We start from the raw sequence: 21,986 nt of genomic DNA on the forward strand, positions 1-21,986 counted from the left end.
ATGCCTTTCACTGGTTTTGTATTTACAGTAATAAAGCTAAATGTAAATTAGTGACAATCATGATTATGAAAGTCAAACACGATCGGCCGATGCAATAGTTCGTGCTATAAACGATCAAAAATACAAAAAAAATCATCTTACAATTTTTTATTTTTTTTTTATTTTTTTTTAAGCATTATAAAAATATGAAATTTAGACTATTTATGTTATATATATCAATTAGACTAAGGATAATTACTATACAGGGAATTACAATAAGCTATATAAAACATTTTTTTTTTTAAAATATATATATAAAAAAGATACTTTGTAATAGAAGGACGGATCGAATACTTATTATTTTTAAAAATAAAACTCATCATCTTTTTAATATTTTTCAGGCCCAGGAAATATAAGAATATATATTTTTTTTATAAGGTTTATATTTCAAAATTTATACATATATGGATATCGCATACGGGTCCATATATAATTTCATTTTGTTCTGTCGCACAAGCAGATGTATGCATAGCGCATATATTTTTCCAATTATATTATAAATGGATAGCTAGAGAAAAAGTCCATGCATGTAAACAAGTAAACAGGGAGTAAGGCAGAAAAAGTCCTCAGCTGTGAACACTTGTGTTTGTAAAAATGCTTTTCAATCTTGTGCAAATTCGTGAAAATACCACCACCGACAGTAATACAAGCCGCTCATCTTGCACAGTGGACCTACTGAGCTAACAGGTCAACAAAAGCCTTCCCCTCACAAGGGTTTAAATAGAGGTATAGGTGCTTTTCCAGCTCATAATAAACCTCCGCTGTTTTACTGCTCCAGATTGCTCTTCAGATCTCCCAATCAATGTTGTTACAGACAAACCTCATTATACCATGTAAGATCAAAATAAAATAAGCATAGTGCTCTCTGTATGTACTTGAAACATTTTCTAGATCCAAAAGAATTCTACTCACAAATTAAGCACTGTCGTCTCAGTGCTAAGGATAAAAATGTTAGCTGCAAGCATGTCTCACAGAGACTAAGTGGAAGGTGGCGTTGGCTGCTGCTGATGCGTTCAGGTCCTCCCGCGCACGTATCGCCCCAGTGGGCGGGACTTCTTTTGGATCTGGAGCAGTGGATGTTTATTATGAGCTGTATCTCTGGAAAAGCACCTATACCTCAATTTACCCCTTGTGAGGGGAAGGCTTTTGTTGACCTATCTGTTAGCTCAGTAGGTCCACTGTGCAAGGTGAGCGGCTTGTATTACTGTCGGTGGCGGTATTTTCACAAATCTTGCCAAGATTGAAAAGCATTTTTACAAGCACAAGTGTTCACAGCTGAGGACTTTTTCTGCCTAATGCCCAATACCCACGATTAGAAATTCCATCAGAAAAAACGTGGATGGTTTTTCCGACGGAATTCCGTTCAAGCTTGCCTTGCATACACACGGTCACACAAAAGCTCTCTGAAATTTCGACCATCAAGAACGCGGTGACGTACAACACTAAGACGAGTCGGTAAAATGAAGTTCAATGCTTCTGAGCATGCGTCTAATTGTTTCTGAGCATGCATGATTTTTTGCGCATCTGAATTGCATACAGACGAATGCATTTTCGGATAGGAACTTTTTCCGACCGAAAAATAGAGAACATGCTCTCAATTTTTTGCTGGCTCAAATTCTGCCAGCAAAAGTCCGATGGAGCATACACAAGGTCGGAATTTCTGACCAAAAATTCACATGCGACTTTTGCTACCAGAATTTCTGATCGTGTGTATAGGGCATTACTCCCTGTTTACCTGTTTACATACATGGACTTTTTCTCTGGAGATCTTATAGCTAACCATTTATAATAATCTTTATGTATTTAGTTTAGTTTTTAATTAGCGCTGAACTATTTAGGATTTAAACGTTTTTACTGAGGATTTGTATTTTGACCTTGAGTGTTATAGCGGCTTCTTAGGTTAGGTTACTTGTTTGCGCCGATTGATCACAATTTACTTTTGATATACAGTATCTGTTCACTTATGTCCGAGTGATCCTATGGACCAGCTTTCTAGGCACCAGGTCTGACATGGATGAGAGCCATTTTCACGGGAATTTTCGTGATGAATTTTTTTATGAGGTAGGTCACCAGATCTTTTCTCCACCCTCTTAGCCCTTGTACACACGGTCGGAGATTCTGTCGGATTTTGTCCGACGGATCTTGTCCGAAGCTGTTGCATACACACGGTCGGACAAAGTTGTCGGAAAATCCGATCTTTCAGAACATGATGACGTAATTTCGTTACGATGGGACTACGTTCAGGCTAGTAGCCAATAGTTTTGTTGTAGGAATTTGATCTGAGCATGCGTGGCACTTTGTCCGATCGAAATTCTCTACACATGATCGGAGTATGTCCGATCGGAGCAATTTGTCGGAAAATATTTCCGGCAAGTTGGAAAATTTGGTCCGATGGATATTCCGATGGAAACAGTCCGATGCATACCACACACAGTCGGAATATCAGACAAAACGGTCCGATAGGACACATTCCTACGGAATCTCCGACCGCGTGTACAAGGGCTTAAAGTGGATCTATAGACCAGCTCTCTGGGTACAAGTCTCATGAGAGTCTTTTTGCATAGAATTTTCTTTGTGACTTTTTTAATGAGGTACTGTAGGTCACAAGGTCCTTTCTCAACCATCCGCAATTCAGAGATTCTATAGACCAGCACTATGGGGTTGATTTGCTAAAACTGAAGAGTGCAAAATCTAGTGCAGCTCTGCATAGAAACCAATCAGTTTCCAGGTTTTAGCCCAGGTTCACACTGATGCGGGTTAGAAATTGTGTTAGTTCAGTTGAGTCAAACCTGTCAATGCAGTCTGAGTTCGGGGGGCGATTTGATAGACATCTGTGCGGGTTCATGCACAGATGTCTATTCAAGTCACCCCTGAAGTCGCCAAAAGTAGTACAGGAACTACTTTTGGGAATTGATCAGCGCTGCACCAATTCGGACGGTGCCATTGCCGGCAATAGCCGCCGATTTGGCATGCAATTTGGCCTAGTGTGAATGTGGGCTTATTGTCAAAGCTTAATTGAACAAGCTGAAGTTAGAAGCTGATTGTCTGCCATGCACAGTTGCAACAAATTTTTCACTCTTTTAGTAAATCAACCTCAGTGCCTCATTTGCATGGGATGCTTTTTCCATAGATTTTTCTTGGCGAATACCTTTCAGGTAGTCTGCCAGGTCCTTTCTCAACCCATCCCAATTCAGTGATTCTATGGACCATCTCTGTGGGCACTATGTCTGATACACATGATGCCCTGGACATTCCGATGACAAAATCCGTCTGATTTTTTCCGACGGATTTTGGCCCAAACTTGTTTTGCATACACACGATCGCACAAAGTTGTCGGAAAATCAAGTGACGTAAACCATGTACGACGGGACTATAAAGAGGCCAGCAGCCAATAGCTTTCATCTCGTAATTTGTTCTGAGCACGCGTGGCACTTTGTACGTCAGAATTGTATACACATGATCGGAATTTAAATGATTGGATTTTGTTGTCGGAAAATTTTAGATCCAGATCTCAAACTTTGTGTGTCGCAAATTCCGACTGAAAAAGTTCGATGGAGCCCACACACGATCAGAATTTCCGACAACACAGTCTGATCGCACATTTTCCGTCGGAAAGTCTGACTGTGTTTACAGGGCATTAGTCTTTTTTTCTCCACAGAATAATCTTTGTGATTTTTTTTTTTTTTTTAGACGTAGGTCTCCAGGTCTTTTCACATCACTCCCAAATTGCATGGTTTGGAACCAACATGCAGAATGCATTAAAATGCCATAGCCAATATGTACAGACACATTAGAGACAATTTTAAATGAGCGTCTACCAGCTAGCAGCATGTCTTTGGAGTGCAGGAGGAAACCACATATAGAGAGGGGAACATGGAGACTTCATGCAGGTAGTTTCCTGGCTGAGATTCTAACCAAGGATCCAAGTGCTGCAAGACATAAATGCAAGCCACTGTGCTTCCTTTACACCTGTAAAAGCCTCCCCTGGGTAGATATGCAAAAGACCTTTGCTTGTCCATAACAGCTTGGATGTGATGTCACCAAATAATAAATAAAAATTATGGAAAACAAAAAATACTACAAATTAGCCACCATTCTGTAAGTGGGGACAAAACAAGTGTTATTAGGTTACCTTCTCTCCAGGTAGAATGGTATTCAGTCATATAGAATAGGATGAATTAGGAAATGAAGTTATTATAGCCACAAGATGATCATAGGAATTGATCACATATTTACTAGGATTGCCAGTGCCATCTAGTGCTCATAATGTGGTAATTTCCTGATTCACTCAATGCTGAATGAATGAATAACATGTGACCTAGACAGAAAAAAGTATGTAAAGGAATTGAATTATTATTATTAAATTTAATTGAATTACTATGTTAGCAGCCATACTGATAGATAATGAATAATAGAAGGCAATTGCCGCGTACACACGTAGCCGTCTATCCGACGGACTTAGACTGGCGGACTTCCCGCCAGACTGTCCGTCGGACTTTCCGAACGGGCTACTTGCCCACACACGGCACTTTTTCAGCGGACTAATACGGCGTACTAAGTCCGCTGTACTATCCGCCCTACTTTTGAAATGAACGGACTCGCCCACGCACGCGGAGGAAAGTCCGCTCATTTCGAGGGCGTCTCCAGGTAGGCGGGGCCCACGAAGGAGACGCCGCTGGCCCCGCCACCTGGTATGGACTTAAAGGGGAACCCCAGCGCCGAAAAAAATCGGCGTGGGGGTCCCCCCAAGTCCACAACAGAGCCTTGTCCGAGCACGCTACCCGGACGGCCAGGAAAGGAGGGGTGAGTGCCCCCACCCCCGTGCCGTACCAGGCCGCGTGCTCTTAACATGGGGGGTGCCTTGGGGAAGGGGGGGGCGCGCGGCCCCCCCACCCCAAAGCACCTTGTCCCCATGTTGATGAGGACAAGGGCCTCTTCCCGACAACCCTGGCCGTTGGTTGTCGGGGTCTGCGGGCGAGGGGCTTATCGGAATCCGGGAGCCCCCTTTAATAAGGGGGCCCCCGGATACCGGCCCCCACCCTATGTGAATGAGTATGGGGTACAATGTACCCCTACCCATTCACCTGTAAAATAAAGTACAAAAAAAAAACACAACACACAAGATAAAATTATTTATTTGCTAGCGGAGGAGCCCGGCATTCTTCTTCGTCGCCGCGGCCTCTTCTTCCGACTTCGGGGGTCTTGTCCCCCTCTTCTTCCCCGGTGTACTCTGTTGCCGCCGCCGCCTTCCGTTCTTCTTCTTCTTCTTCTTCTCCTTCTTCTCCTGGAGATGTGGACCCCCTTACAGACATCGCTACTTTCTGACTATGTTATTACGATTGAACCAAATGTGAGTGTAATTTTATTATTATTTTTTAATAAATTGGATGTTAAAACGGTATCACGCTATGCTAGTTTTCTACTTCCATGGTCTTTGATACCTGAGCCCCCTATTTTCGTGGGATGAGCACTATAGGAGGATCGCTACGGATGATTTCATGACCTGAAGACTTGCGGGAGATTACATACTAGATCTACGATTATCTGGTTTGCTTACCTACAGGCCCATATGATTCGAGAGGCGTAAGCCTTCCTCTGAGTCCACGTCATTTGGTAAGCCTCTTCTCCCCTTCTTTATCACGGTGGTGGTGGCATTATTCTACACATCAGAAGTTGAATTTCACCTTTTTTCACGTCACCTCAAGTTTGGAATTGTGATTGATATTACACATTTCAAGGACTGTTAGACGTTCACTTGATGGACTGTATATGTTAAATTAATTTTATTTACCTTAATCTTTTGTGTGCATGAGGTTCATGCACTCTTCCACCTGGGAGTAAGATCTCTTAATATACAACGGAATTTACACATAATTTCTTTTTTTTGAAGTGTATGTAATTTTCTTTGCTTGAATTAGTGCCTTACTGGTTCACGTGGTTTGTTGCCACCTAAGCGCCACACTTTTTTGTTTTAATTCTCCTGGAGATGTTGACTCAAAGCTCTCTCCGGCCGCAATGCCAGGGACGCGCTGCGCGGGGACTTATATAGGGACAAGGGAAGGGGTCATCGGTTGATGTCACATTGGTTGATGTCACATGGTGACCCCGCCCCCTTACGATGACACAGTCCCAGAGGATGATGGGACTGTCGCCATGTGACATCAACCCATGTGACATCAACCCATGTGACATCAACCAATGACCCCGCCCCTTGTCCCCTTGTCCCTATATAAGTCCCCGTGCAGCGCGTCCCTGGCGTTGCGGCCGGAGAGAGCTTCGAGTCAACATCTCCAGGAGAAGAAGGAGAAGAAGAAGAAGAAGAACGGAAGGCGGCGGCGGCGGCGACAGAAGACCGGGCCACCGCCTGTAAAAGAGCTGGGGGGGGGCTCGCTCGCCCCTCCTTTCCTGGCCGGCCGGGTAGCGTGCTTGGAAAGGGTCTGTTGTGGACTTGGGGGGACCCCCATGCCGATTTTTTTCGGCGTTGGGGTTCCCCTTTAAGTCCATACCAGGTGGCGGGGCCAGCGACATCTCCTTCGCAGGCCCCGCCTACCTGGAGACCCGCTCGAAATGAGCGGACTTTTCTCCGGGCGGGAAAAGTCCGTTCATTTCAAAAGTACGGCGGACTGGCACACACACGGCCGGATTGTCCGCCGAAATGCGAGTCCGGCGGGAAGATTGGAGTGCAAAACTACTTTCTAAGTCCGCCGTACTTTCGGGTCAAAAAAGTATGCCGGAGGCTACACACGGGGGGATTGTCCGGCGGACTTCAGTTTGCTGGACTTTTCCACCCGCTTCTTTGATCGTGTGTACGCGGCATTAGATGTTCCCTCCAATGCTAGTCATATGATGCTTGCTAAAGGAGACAATCAGCCGCTCTGGGAAAGGTATGTTTGTGTTTATCATTTTTCAGCAAGTTTGTTAACATTGCATCATGGAAGTGCAGGTTTGATTTATCACAAGCAGAATTTATTCTAAAATTTTGATTCGTACTAAATTTCATGAATTCCTCAAAAGTATATTTTGAAATGAATGTCTTATGCCGCGTACACACGATCGGACTATCTGGTGGACTTAGTCCGGTGGACAATCCACCGGACTTTGAAGTGGAGGTCGGAGCACACAACCACACACGAACGGACCTAGTCTGCCGGACTTTCCAAGTGAACGGACTTGCCCACACATGGACTAAAGTCCATTAATTTTGAACGTGACTCAGGTACGACGGGACTAGAGAAGGAAGTCAGTGTCGCCGCTTATTGGCGACATTGACACCTTGCGAGCCCCGTCACCTAATATGGGTTTTAAGGGTAACCCCTAGGCCGAAAAAACGGCGTGGGGGTCCCCTTAAAGTCCATACCAGACCCTTATCTGAGCACACAGCCCGGACAGTCAGGAAAAGGGGTGGGGACGAGCGAGCACCCCCCCTCCTGAACTGTACCAGGCCCTCAACATGGGGGGTGGGTGCTTTGGGGAAGGGGGGCACCCTGCGGCCTTATGACATCACAGTCCCAGCATCCCCCGGGACTGTGATGTCATAGGGGCGGGGTCACCATGTGACATCACCCAGTGACCCCTCCCCTTATGCCTATATATAAGTCGCAGCGCACTGTGTTCACGGCATTACAGCAGGAGAGAGCGTTGTGTCAACATCGAAAGAACAGAAGAAGGAAGAAGAAGAAGACAACGACGACGAAAGCCGGGCTCCATCGCTAGCAAAAGAGCGGCAAAAGAGCAGAAGATAGCGGAGGAGCCCAGCAAGAAGAACCGGAAAGCACAGAGAAGTTGGAAGAAGACCCCCGGAGTCGGAAGAAGACCCCCCGGAGCTGCCTAATAAACTACTTTAAAAAACTGTGTAGTATGTTTTTTTATTGACACTTTTTCCCTCAGGGGAATGGGTAGGGATACGATGTACCCCATACTCATTCACATAGGGGGGGCCAGGATCTGGGGCCCCCCTTATTAAAAGGGGCTCCCAGATTCCGATAAGACCCTCCGCCCGCAGACCCCAATGACCAACCGCCAGGGTTGTTGGGAAGAGGCCCTTGTCCTCATCAACATGGGGACAAGGTGCTTTGGGGTGGGGGGGCACAGGGTGCCCCCTTCCCTGAAGCACCCACCCCCCATGTTGAGGGCATGTGGCCTGGAACAGGAGGGGGGCTCTCGTTTGTCCCCAACCCCTTTGCTGACTGGTCGGGCTACATGCTCGGGTAAGGGTCTGGTATGGACCTTTAAAACCCAAACCAGGCAACAGGGCTCACAAAGTGTTAGTCTCACCAATGGAAGTGGCAACATTGACTTCCTTCTCTAGTCTCGTCATACCTGAAGTCACGTTCAAAATGAACAGAATTTAGTCCGCATGTGGGTAAGTCCGTTCATTTGGAAAGTCTGGCGGACTAGCACACAGACTGGCGGATTGTCCGCTAGAAAGCCGAGTCCGGCGGACAATTTTGAGTAAATTTTTGGGAAGAAAAAGTCCACTGGAGCCCACACATGGTGGAATTGCCCGGCGTACTCTGGTCTGATAGTACGATCATGTATACGCGGCATTACACTATTTGTTTACCCATATGCCTACTGCTCTAGTGACCTTATGTCCCCAAGGCTCATATCAACTGCTAGTTCTAAGCAGAGTAATATCTTAGCCCCCGTACACACGGTCGGACATTCTGCCAACCAAATCCGTCGGATTTTGTCTGTCGGATTTTGTCCGTCGGATTGTGTCCGAAACTGTTGCATACACACGGTCGGACAAAGTTGTCAAAAAATCCGATCTTTCAGAACGTGATGACGTAATTTCGTTATGATGGGACTATGTTCAGGCTAGTAGCCAATAGCTTTGATGTAGGAATTTGATCTGAGCATGCGTGGCACTTTGTCCGATCGGAATTCTCTACACTTGATCGGAGTATGTCCTATCGGACCAGTTTGCCGGAAAATATTTCCAACAAGTTGGAAAATTTGGTCCGACGGATATTCCGACGGAAACAGTCCGATGCATACCACACACAGTCGGATTATCCGACAATACGGTCAGATAGGACACATTCACACACGGATTCTCTGACCGTGTGTACGGGGGCTTAGTATCCCTGTTACAGTTTTTTGGAATAAGTGTTTTGTGCTACTTCTTACACTTTCTTCTGCCTGTTGGAAGGACAACAGCATGTAATGCAAAGTGATCTATATACTGTATGCATTATACTTATCTATGCAGCAGGAGGCACTGCAGTATTATAGTATTATAATATGTATTCTATGATATAACAGGATGTATTGTCTATGTTCAATGCACTTGTTTGTTATTCTCTTCCTGTTCCATGATAAAGATATCCTCCTTGAAAGTAAAGCCGTTTGCTGCATCCAAGATGCTTACAGCACATAATTTCAATACTCAGATAACAGTCCCCACCCTCCAAAGACCCATGGTAAAAAAATTAACATGTAAGAGCTGTTAGGAGCTCCTGCAGGTTTTTCTAAATTTCCCTAGACCGAGTTTCAATTTTTTGACCCATCATTTCATCAGGTGGGGATTCCCAAACCACTCTTGCAAAGTTTTACGTCATCATGAGCCTTGTAGTGTACACTTTCATGGAGCCTGGTTCAGATTTCTATCAACATCACTGTAATTTCCTGTTAGAAAATTCATGTTTTTTTAGAAAAAAATTAGGACTGATGGAACTTTTAAGATGTTTATTCATTGGTAATAACATCACATATAGCATGCACTGATTTTTTTTCTCTGTCAACATATTTAGGCTTATTTAAGATGACCCTGTCACCACAGGGTCAACTTTACTACCTTTAAACATGTTATTAAACATTTTGGTAGGTAAATACAATGGAGCACATGCATCAAGGAAATTAGTGACAACATTATTCCGATACATCCTTCAAGATTGCTCCTGTGTCCCTCTACAGCCACGTGTTTGCAGCTGCGGGTTGCCCTAGGTTACCTCTCAGTTTGCAAGGTTTGTGCAACAGTTCTTTGTATATATTTGAGCCCTGCACCTGCAATCCTGGGCAGCTAACTGAGACAGTTAAAGGCCCGTACACACAATCAGACTTTTTGACAACAAACATGCAAATTAGCTGTTTTAAGGCAACATCCGACTGTGTGTACGCTCCATCGGACAAACTTTTTCGGTTTTCATCTGACTTTTGTTGGCTGTGCGAACGGACAAACTTTTTGACAACATAAGTCCGATGGAGCAAAGTCCGATCATGTGTACAGAAAACTGTCAGATTTTACACGTATACTCAGAACCAATGCAAAAGATCAGACAACAATACATAAGTTGACCAAAGGTGGCGGTAAAGAGCAGAAAAAACACGTGATTTGGTGAAAGTTGGCTGAAAAAGTCAGATCGTGTGTATGCAATACAAGTTCAGGGCCGACGCCCTTTGTACAAAAGTCCATGGGAAAGTTTGTACAAAGTCCGATCGTGTGTATGAGGCTTTAGAGACAGAATTACTACTGGGAATAAATTCTCATCATATCTATAGACAAAACTTTTTTTTATAATAAAGTAAGGAAGGGATAGAACCCAGGTCAAATTCTTATGACTGTTTGAGTCATCAAAAGGGGTCTTCACTCTAATTGTCCTGGTTACTATCGTGGCCTAGACAGAAAGAAAAAAAAAAAAAAAACTGGAAGCCCAAAATTTTAGAGTTGCCACCAGAACAGAACAGTAAGGTTAGGGTGAATCTTCAAATGTAGAGACTTATTTTTTTCACAATTCCTTTTTGTGCCTCCAGAACAGGATCTATTTTCTAATTAAAAGAAGTATGTCTTCTTACCTAAATCTTTGTGTGCTTTTGTGTATTTCTTCAAAGTCTGTGCAATAACCCAGCATAAAAATTTGCCATTGCACAGGAATTTCCCGTAATAAGGATCAATCACTGCGACTGCATCTCTTTGTGCATGGAGACTGGTCCACTCCCACCAGGTAGCCTGTAGTAGGTGGACCTGTTGGGTCCCTCCCACAGCTCTTATCTGCCCCAGCTATGTAGAATGATAATGCTGCTGCCACAGTATATTATAATATCTGTGTTTCAAAGGCATTCGGTGCACACAAAGCAGATTGTTATCCTTTGTGGCTATTCAGGAATATATTTAAATAAAAGTTTTATTGCTTGGAGTTCAGCTTTAATACACACAAAAAAAATCTTTAACACTTCTCTACCCTATCCAAAACTGAAAAGAAGTTTGGACTTTAAAATATGCTTTATAGGATTTAGGCAGTAAATTACTCAACACACCCAGGTTCTCATCTTGCCCCATCCAAATGCCAGGGCCCCCAAGAAACCAGTGTAACGTTTGATGCTGTATAGCCTTCTCTTGCTTTTATTTTCTTTATAACATGGTATCAAATTTTACAATGATCCGGCTGTCCTCAAATGACCCAGAAAATGTAGATAATTGCTTTATCAGAAAATACAAAGTGCACCTTCTGCTGATAAAATTATGTTTTCTAATGAAATGTTTTCCATATTTCTTTTTACCAGAAATTACTCCACCTAAATTTGTTTTTTTCTTGTCATTTAATTTTAATAATAACCCCTCACATCTGCTAAATTCATAGACGTAGATCTAAGCTCTGGAAAGCCTGTTGAATTCTGAAAGCATGATCCTCGCTAGTCTTTCCTTCGGATGACTTCATGTAAAATGATCTAGCTAACTGAACATTTCAGATAAAAAAACAACACATTTTGGCTTCAAAACAATAGGTAAAATTCAAATTTTCCATTGAAAAGAATCTTTCTAAGAAATATGTTATGTAGTTATTGTGCTGGTTCTGAATCCCTAAATGATTAGGTAATAATGTAATAAAATGCACAAATTAGTATCGAGATGTTCACACCATAGATTTAATGTCAACTGGGGGTAAGGGCTAAGCCAGAAGGCTTATATATACACACATTAGTAAGATGCAGTTTTATTCCCTTTTCCAGTGAAGACTGGAAGAGTCTCAATGCAATAAAGTGTCAAGAACACAGTATTCTTCTAATGCATTTGCACATCAAGTGCCATTTGGAACCAATTTGTCAGTGTTAACACATCAGCAACATGGCGAAGAAGGGGTACTTGCCATAATGGACTTTCATTGACATACAGACCATCACAATAGGTCAAATAAGGATGGGTGCACCAGGAGGAAATAATGAAAGATTATTCTTTACACCCTCCTCCATGTCCTAATGTTCAGGCTGAAAGGCATAGGCCAAGCAACTTTTTAGTAGTGGCATATACAACTCTAGAAGAAGCAAATATTATTAGTCATATGACTTGAGCAGCGATATCCTTGAATCCCATGGTTTCACATAATTTGTAGGCATACTGATGGATGATTATTAAGTTGAATAAATAGAAGACATTTGGTGGACACGTGAAATCACATTGCTACTTCAAAGCACCTCTATAAATTGTGGTCCCTATCTCTGCATATTTCTGCATTGATAAAGTGGTTGTAAAGGCTCAAGGTTTTTTACCTTTCTGCATCCTGTGCAGGAAGGTAAAAACCCTTTTGTGTCCAGAAGCTCCCCACAGCCCTCCCCTCCCTAATAGTTATCTGAGCCCCATCACGATCCAGTGATGTGCACAAGAGCCTCTGCCACATTGGCTGAGGCAGCAGTGGGAGCCATTGGCTCCTGCTGCTGTCAATCACAGCTAGTGAGCTAGTCAGGAGAGAGAGAGAGAGGAAAGGACTGAGCCACAGTTCTGTGTGTGAATGGACACACAAAGCCGTGGCTTGGGAGCAAGCTTGCTTGAATGCAATTGAGGAGAGGAGTATCCAGGTAATTGAGAAGAGGGGGAAGAAGAGGGGGTTCCAGTCTGCTCTGTGCAAGCAGGTAAGTATAACATGTTTGTTATTTTAAAATAGCAAAAAAAAACAAGACTTTAATGTCACTTTAACTATGGGACATATGTATAGCAAAGCATGATTGAAAACAGCCTTACCCGGAGCCAACCCTCATGTTTCCCACATCTCTCACCTGGTGGATGTAGGGGTTCAGCAAGAAGGAATTATCAGAATCTGGAAGTACCTTCAGAATAAGGGGGTCCCCAGATATCCCACTTTCAGGGAAACTGTGTGCATAATCGTACACAAAGACGTGTAAGAAGATGTGTACTTGCTAATAGGAATTCTCGAGTGACAGCTAGAGGTTCCGTAACTCACACGCATGCACATAGGAATTCGGAAATTACATCTAGACATTCCTGACTCGCTAATGTCTTCTGCGCACGTGCATTTGCATTAGCATAAACGTGCATGTGTATTGGCGCCCTCTTGCCTATTTAAACTGGCTCCATAGACCAAAAGATTGCTGATTGGTTGTCAGCTTCTACCGTCTGTGACCTGATCCTGTGCTTGTTCCTGTGTATACCTGGCCTGTTTGACACTGCTCGTTCCTGGTTCCTGATACCTGATTTCTGACATGGCTTGTGACCCAACTCTGACTTCTGCCTACTGTTCCGATACCTTCTCTGCTCACTTGATATGGACCCTGGCCTGCCTTGACTCTGTCTCTGGATCCGATCCTGAACCTCTGCTGCTTGGAGGTTACCGACTTCTGCCTGCTTGATCAGCCAAGACCCTGCATCCGCCTGCTCTCCAGGATCTCCTACCAGGCACCTGTGCCACTCTGTGCCCTGTTATATCCTGTCACCACCTTCAGGAGAAAGAGGACAGGAGGTGTAAGAGAAAGCTCTCCCATAAGCTCGGCCTTAACCAGTTACATGACACCCCATGACAATGCACCTTGAGGGCAGGGACTGATGTGAATGTATTTTTACAGTATCTCACAAAAGTGAGTACACTCCTCACATTTTTGTAAATATTTTATTATATCTTTTCATGTGACAACACTGAAGAAATTACACTTTGCTACAATGTAAAGTAGTGAGTGTACAGCTTGTATAACAGTGTAAATTTGCTGTCCCCTCAAAATAACTCAACACACAGCCATTAATATCTAAACCGCTGGCAACAAAAGTGAATACACCCCTGAGTGAAAATGTCCAGTGTCAATATTTTGTGTGACCACCATTATTTTCCAGCTCTGCCTTAACCCTCTTAACCCTCTAGCTGGTGAATGTCATAGACCTTGCACTCCTCCACCTTCCATTTGAGGGTGCCCCACAGAGGCTTAATAGGGTATAGGTATGGAGACATGCTTGGCCAATCCATCACCTTTACCCTCAGTTTCTTTAGCAAGGTAGTGCTCATCTTGGAGGTGTTTTTGTGGTCATTACCATGTTACAATACTACCCTGTGGCTCAGTCTCCGAAGGGAGGCAATCATGCTCTGCTTCAGTATGTCACAGTACATGTTGGCACTCATGGTTCCCTCAATGAACTGTAGCTCCCCAGTGCTGGCAGCACTCATGCAGCTCCAGAAAATGAAATTCCTACTACCATGCTTGACTGCAGGCAAGACATACTTGTCTTTGTACTCTTCTCCTGTTTGCTGCCACACATGTTGACACCATCTGAACCAAATAAGTTTATCTTGGTCTCATTAGACCACAGGACATGGTTCCATTAATCCATGTCCTTAGTCTGCTTGTCTTCAGCAAACTATTTGCAGGCTTTCTTGTGCATCATCTTTAAAAGAGCCCCATCTCGGATGAAAACCATGCAGACCAATTTGATTCAGTGTGCAGCATATGGTCTGAGCACTGACAAGCCCCATTCAACCTCTGCAGCAATGCTGGCAGCATTTATATGTCTATTTCCCAAAGGCAACCTCTGGATATGATGCTGAGCACGCGCACTCAACTTCTTTGGTCGACACCACTGTATGATCTTGGCCACCGTGCTGCAGGTGAGTTTCAGGGTCTTGGTAATTTTCTTATAGCCTAGGCCACCTTTATGTAAACATAACATGCAACAAATTCTTTTTTTCAGATCCTCAGAGAGTTCTTTGCTATGAGATGCCATGTTGAACTTCCAGTGACCAGTATGAGAGAGTGAGAGCAAAAACAGTTGAGTTATTGTGAGGGGACAGCAAATTTACACTGTTATACAAGCTTTACACTCACTACTTTACATTGTAGCAAAATGTAATTTTTTCAGTGTTGTCACATGAAAAGATATAATAAAATATTCACAAAAATGTAAGGGGTGTACTCACTTTTGTGAGATACTGTATGTGTAAATTGATGGTGCTATATAAGTACTTAAAATAAAAAAAATGTCCCTGGCAGGATCATAAATGTACTGGAAAAGCTGGGTGACATCACTGATAAAATATGGACGTGAATTTATTTGGTCAATGATTTCACCTAGGTTCCTGTTGGCTTGTTTACAATTTGAAAAAAAAGCTGTCAGGAAGCTGTCATTTAGTGGTAGTAGTGATACTCGATGATTTCTGGTTATATCAGCCAGAGGTTAAGGCAAGACTACAAACTGGCCAAATCTGGCTACTTTGTTCAATCATTTGCTGAACTGTGAACAGGCTGAGTTTGGGTTGAAATTATAGTCGACCTCAAACAGAAATTGTGAAACAAAATCTAATCAGCACAATATTAAAACTAAGTGCAAATTAAATATTCAGTGCTATACAATATTATGCAAATAAAATGTCAATAGCCTACAGCTAGCCTTATCGTGATTGCTGCCAACACCTCAGAGTGTATCCACATGTGACTCTCAAATCAATACTAATAAGCAAAAACTGGTGTAGCACAACCAATATAAAAAATAATAATAATAATTAAAGTCTCAACAATATGAAAATTCCACCATTGTGCAACTCTGGGTGATAGTTCATAGAATTAATAACTAATATTATCCAGTGACTTCAGTGACCCCCCACCTCTAGCTGGAATGCCTGCTCCCCTCCAGATAATGACCCTACTACAAAGTCCCACACACCTGATAGTATGTCTCTCAGAATGCCACGGGGAAAGAAGTCCTCTTCCTGGTGTCCCAGGACCACGCTGACCTCCTACTAGGATCTCAATCAATCATGTGTGGCCATAAAATGACAAAGGCAAACCATAGTGCTCTCTGCTTCAAATAGTAAAACTGTACACAGGGATTTTAACTACCCACATAGGTATGCGCAAAACATGCATATCATCAACTCTCCACGTTGATATAAAAACATAAAAAATGTCCAGAATGGCGGCACCTCACACCTGTACTCATTACACTTTCCGTTGCGCTTCTTCAGCAGGTGGGCTAATTTGTTCAATCATTTGATGAACTGTGAACAGGCTGAATTTTGGTTGAAAATATAGTCAACCTCAAACAGAAGCTTATTCCTAAGACTCCTGGGTCTGAGTCAGCAAAACAACAATGGCAGCTGCTCAGTTCAATTTAAAACAAGCAAAAAAGAAGAGAAACACATGGGCAAGGCAATACACAGAGCAATACAAACATTCACTTCTTTGAGTTAGGAACCACTCTTTGCAGGGATGCCTTGGCATGGCTGCATGGCTTCACATGCATTTGCAATTGTATGCAACAAAAACCTCTGTTTTTAACCCCTTCTCACTCTGGAACTGGATCTTAATGCTGAGAAGCAGAACCAACTTCCCGATCATGTGATCACTGTGATTGGCTATCACATTAATGATATTTTGCTGTTTTGGACAACAATGATTTTGCTTCCTGAAAACTTTTGGGTGTATCTTATAGATTTTTGGCTGACAACTGGGCTATAGAAAACTTCAGTTTTTGTAGTCTCTTCTTGCACAGATGCTACCCATTTAGTTACTATGAAAGAAATAATATGGTACGGCAGGGCTATGTAGGGTAGTTGTGCCACATCCAAAATGTATTGCATAGAACAGAAACTCCCTGGGAGTGGATTTTAATGGCACGTACAACTAAATTAGAAAACAGTCAATTCACTTTATTAAATAGTGTGCAATATACATAAAACAACTGGATACAAAAGTTGAAGAGATATTCTTATAACAATAAAGAAAGCACAAGCCTATACATAATCAGTGTAGGTACAATCACCCTATGCATTTCGGAGCTAGTGAAGAGTCTCCTTCTTCAGGGGTGTAGGTACAACATACATACAAGGAATAGAACTTGTGACAACAATTAGATGTATCCCATGGTTCTTATTTTTTAACCTCCCTAGCAGTATGATTATTTCGGATTTTAGGTGCTGAAAGCGGCACCATTATTTTGCATGAAAATTTGGCGTTTTATATTGTAGTCCTGTAATTCTTAGGAATAACTCACTTAAATCTGTCCAAACCAGAGTCTAGCAGACATCCCGGGTATGATAAAGTTTGAAAAATGAAATCATAAATTATAATATAGTAAATAATTATAAATAATTGTACCAAATAATAATATAACAATAATAAAAATAATTCAATAATGTAATCAAAACAAAAACACTGAAATTTGCTCAGTTGCAGAAATGTCACTGTCATTACTTTTCAGTATTTGATGACGGATCTCCCTACAAATCACTGTCGCTCAAGTCTGCGAGTGATTCCAATTTATTATCGCTGTTTTCTAGCTGGTCTAAAATCATTTTTGATGTAAAGGGACAGTTTTGGTTGCTATGGACAATCTCCAGTTTCCAGGCATAAAGAACAGTTTTTATAATATTAAACTGCATGCAGGACACTGGGCAGACCACTAGGGACAAAGGTGATGTGAAATAATTACATACAGCAGTGTAATCTGTAAGATTACATTATACTGTATGTATACTGTGTGTTTAATTTTTTGAATTTGGCACCGATCTCCATCCCCGTGCGTCTCCAACCTTTAAAATTAGCATTAGAATTTGCCACGAACACCCCAAATTGTTCGTTATTAGGCGAACAGCCAATGTTCGAGTCAAACTCATGTTCCCTATTAAGGAATTTCGTCAAGTGGGGGGTCAGGGTATTGGTAAATGTCTTATGGGTTAGAGAGACCATCTGGGCCAGGGGCTGATCCCGATTTAAGGGCTTTGATTACTTCCTGAACCTCTCCTTCTGAGATGGGGGAATCCAATATTTCTCTATGTTCTGTGGAGAGAGAAGGGATGAGGAGGCTGTCTAGATACTCGTATACTCGGAGCGAGCTTATTAACTTGGAATACGCCACATAACTATTTTTGGTTTGACCAGCAGTTTTATCGCCGGGACAGGGGTGTTGCCATGGGGGATAAATATGCCCCCAGTTTGGCCAACCTGTTCATGGCTAAATGGAAGGAGGACGTCATTGATGCCCCTAGGAGACCTGAGATAATCCTGTGGGCTAGATATATCGTCTTTCTCCTTTGGGATGGGTCGGAGTCTGACCTACATCTGTTCATGACCACTTTGAACGAAAATGATAGGGGAATTAAATTGAATTTTGAGGCCAGTCAGCAAAAAGTCAACTTTCTTGATCTCAACATAAGGAAGGTGGGGGAGGAGTTCGTAACATCGACATACTTTAAGTCCACGGATAGGAATTCGTACATCCCCTCTAAAAGCTGTCATTTCCAACCCTGGTTGAAAGCTGTCCCTTTGGGACAGTTCATGTGTCTCAGATGGAACTGCACGGACATTGTGAAGTTTGATGAACAGGCAGGGGTCCTCTTTAAGAGGCTTTGGAAAAAGGATATGACCCTATCTCCCTTGATGCAGCATTGCTGTTGGACAGACAAGGTGAGAGAGTAAACAATGAGAGTGTTTTACCATTTATAACCACTTTTTCGGTACAACACTGTGGAGTGAGGAACCTGATTCAGAAACATTGGCATTTACTAACCAGTGATCAGGTCCTTGGCACTATTCTACCCGAAAAAAACACAAATTGTTTTTAAAGGGGCTTCCTCTTTGGGGAGCAAAATTGCCTCTAGTGTACAGGATCCACCTAAGGCCAATAGATGTTTTTTTCCATAACCTAACAGGCTATTATAAGTGTAAGAATTGTCAAGTTTGCACTTTGAATCAATTCAGGGGATCTAGGATTTCTAACATCATGTCCACTAGCACTAATAGAACCTATGAAGTAGAACCCTTTATTACCTGCTCTTCGGAGGCTGTGGTCTATCTTGTACAGTGCCCTTGCAGGCTCCAGTATGTAGGGAGGACCAAAAGGGCACTTTGTGTTAGGTTGAATGAGCACATCGGGAATATAAGACGTGGCTTTGACACACATCCTGTCTCCAGACACTATGACCAGATGTACAAGAGAGACCCAGCGGGCACTTTATTTGTAGGCATCGACAAGTACAAGCCCCATTGGAGGGGGGGTCCCTGGTTAGAGACATATCTAAACTTGAGATGGCATGGATCCATATACTTAAGACATATGTCCCGTTTGGCCTTAAAGTGGAGGGCCACCCTGAAAACACTTTTCACCTTATCCTCTCCCTTTTAATGTCCTAAAAATCATTCTGTAAAAAAAAAAAAAATTTCACTTACCTGGAACACCCTGTTGCTATGCAGAAGTCCTAATCTGCCTTGTTCCTCCTCCGCGGTGGTGTTTTTCCTTTCCTTAGTTGCATTGCTTCATGGGAAATGAGTGTCATCGTTTCCCATGAGTCTGTGGGCTGGACTGTACTGAAAACACACGAGATTTGCAGGCAGGAAATGACCCGATTTGAGGCAGACCGCAGCGCCATTTTTAAGAAGGGAACAAAGCCCTTTATTGCCAGAACACACGTGGATGGCCTGGGGAGAGCATCTGACCAGATAGGAGAGAAGATCAGTTGGGATTCAAGCAGCTAATTCACCTAGAAGATTTACCCAGAACAGGTAAGTGTTTGTAATAATGAAATGTAGGTCTAAATGTGCTCACTGTGTGTATAGATGTCTTGTATAGGTTTCATTTGAATTGTTCCTTCTTTGTTATTTGTAATGTCATTTTTTTTTTGTCTTTCATTTCTTTCTGCTGTGTGTTAGCATGTTTGTCCTTGTCCTCATTCCTCACTCCTTGTCATTCCTCACTCCTCCTCATTCCTCACTCCTTGTCATTCCTCACTCCTTGTCATTCCTCACTCCTCTGTCCTTGTTGTCATTCCTCACTCCTCTGTCCTTGTTGTCATTCCTCACTCCTCTGTCCTTGTCGTCACTCCTCTGTCCTTGTCGTCACTCCTCTGTCCTTGTCGTCACTCCTCTGTCCTTGTCGTCATTCCTCTGTCCTTGTCATCACTCCTCTGTCCTTGTCGTCATTCCTCTGTCCTTGTCGTCACTCCTCTGTCCTTGTTGTCACTCCTCTGTCCTTGTCGTCACTCCTCAGTCCTTGTCGTCACTCCTCAGTCCTTGTCGTCACTCCTCAGTCCTTGTCCTCATTCCTTGTCCTCATTCCTCATTCCTCACTCCTTGTCCTCATTCCTCACTCCTTGTCCTCATTCCTCACTCCTCCCTCCTCAGTCCTTGTCCTCATTCCTCCTAATTCCTCAGTCCTTGTCCTCATTCCTCCTAATTCCTCAGTCCTTGTCCTCATTCCTCCTAATTCCTCAGTCCTTGTCCTCATTCCTCCTAATTCCTCAGTCCTTGTCCTCACTCCTCAGTCCTTGTCCTCCCTCCTCCTCCTCAGTCCTCAGTCCTTGTCCTCCCTCCCTCCTATTCGTCCTTACTTTATCCACCAACCTCATCTATACTTCTATTCATAACACTTAGACCCCTTTCACACCAGGGCGTTTTGCAGGCGCTATAGAAATAGCTTTAGAAATAGCACCTGCAATCCGCCCTAAAGAAGCTGCACCATTATGTGTAGTGTGAAAGCCCCGAGGGCTTTCACACTACAGCGGTGCGCTGGCAGGATGTCAGAAAAAAGTCCTGCCAGCAGCTTCTTTGGAGCGGTGAAGGAGCGGTGTGTTTATCGCTTCTCCACCGCTGCTCCCCATTGAAATCAATGGGGCAGCGCTGTAATGCTGCCGGCAAAACGCCGCTATTGCCGGCGGTTTTAACCCTTTCGTGGCCGCTAGCGGCGGGTAAAAGCGTCCCGCTAGCGGCTGAAATGCGCCGCAAATCTGGCGGTAAAACGCCGCTAAAAATAGCGGCGTTTTACCGCCGACGCTATCAGCGGTGTGGTGTGAAAGGGGTCTTAAGCAACCTCCACTCCTTTCCAAATATATAACGATAACTTTTTTTTTATTGTTTTTCGTAGATCCAAATTCCATCTGTCCAAAGCGATTGATTGACTTTCATCGACATCTTTTATTGCAGGTATGTTAAACTTTCAGTGCAATTAAATAAACTGTGACATTATCTTAAAATCTGATTAAAAAATATTAATGCAATTTACAAAAAAGATATGTGTGTGTGTATTTGTTTTCATTTTTTTTTTTTGGTTAAATTTATTTATCTAATGTTTTTATTATATTTATTAATGCATTATTTATTTATTTTTATTCCATAGATTTGAAGAGACAAGTGGATTTGATTTATTTCAAAACCATGCCTGAAAAATTCAAGTTTAATACATTGGTTTGATTTATTAATTCTGTATCCTAATTTTTTATTTTTATTTTAGGGGGGGGGGGGGGAGTTGTGTGTCTCTTTTTCTCACTCGCTCTTCTCTTCTCCTCGCTCGCTCTTCTCGCTCGCTCTTCACTCACTCGCTCACTCTTCTCTGTTTCTCGCTCACTCTTCGCTCGCTCTTCTGTTGCTCGCTTGCTCTTCTCTGTTTCTCGCTCACTCTTCGCTCGCTCACTCTTCTCTGTTTCTCGCTGACTCTATGTTCGCTCTTCACTCGCACGCTCTTCTGTCGCTCGCTCTTCTCTGTTACTCGCTGACTCTTCACTCGCTCTTCTCTGTTACTCGCTGACTCTTCACTCGCTGACTCTTCACTCGCTGACTCTTCACTCGCTGACTCTTCACTCGCTGACTCTTCACTCTTCTCTGTTTCTCACTGACTCTTCTCTCGCTCGCTCTTTGCTCGTTCTTCTGTTTCTCACTCGCTCTTCGTGGGTTTTCTCTCTTCTCTGTTTCTCTCGCGCTCTTTGCTCTCGCGCTCTTTGCTCTTGCGCTCTTTGCTCGCTCTT

General features: G+C 43.1%; 1 long non-coding RNA gene across 1 annotated transcript; it reads left to right on the plus strand.

Annotated features, from left to right (window-relative positions):
- The first annotated feature begins 19,658 nt into the window (after positions 1-19,658).
- LOC143984257 (uncharacterized) lies at positions 19,659-21,456 on the plus strand. The gene is made up of 3 exons (XR_013274749.1): positions 19,659-19,752; positions 21,110-21,168; positions 21,362-21,456. It is a non-coding gene; the product is annotated as an uncharacterized LOC143984257 (long non-coding RNA).
- The last annotated feature ends 530 nt before the right edge of the window (positions 21,457-21,986 follow it).

Source organism: Lithobates pipiens, unplaced genomic scaffold (genome assembly GCF_037356315.1).
Source record: "Lithobates pipiens isolate NorthernLeopardFrog02 unplaced genomic scaffold, aLitPip1_a1.2 Scaffold_16, whole genome shotgun sequence".
Classification (NCBI taxonomy): domain Eukaryota; kingdom Metazoa; phylum Chordata; class Amphibia; order Anura; family Ranidae; genus Lithobates; species Lithobates pipiens.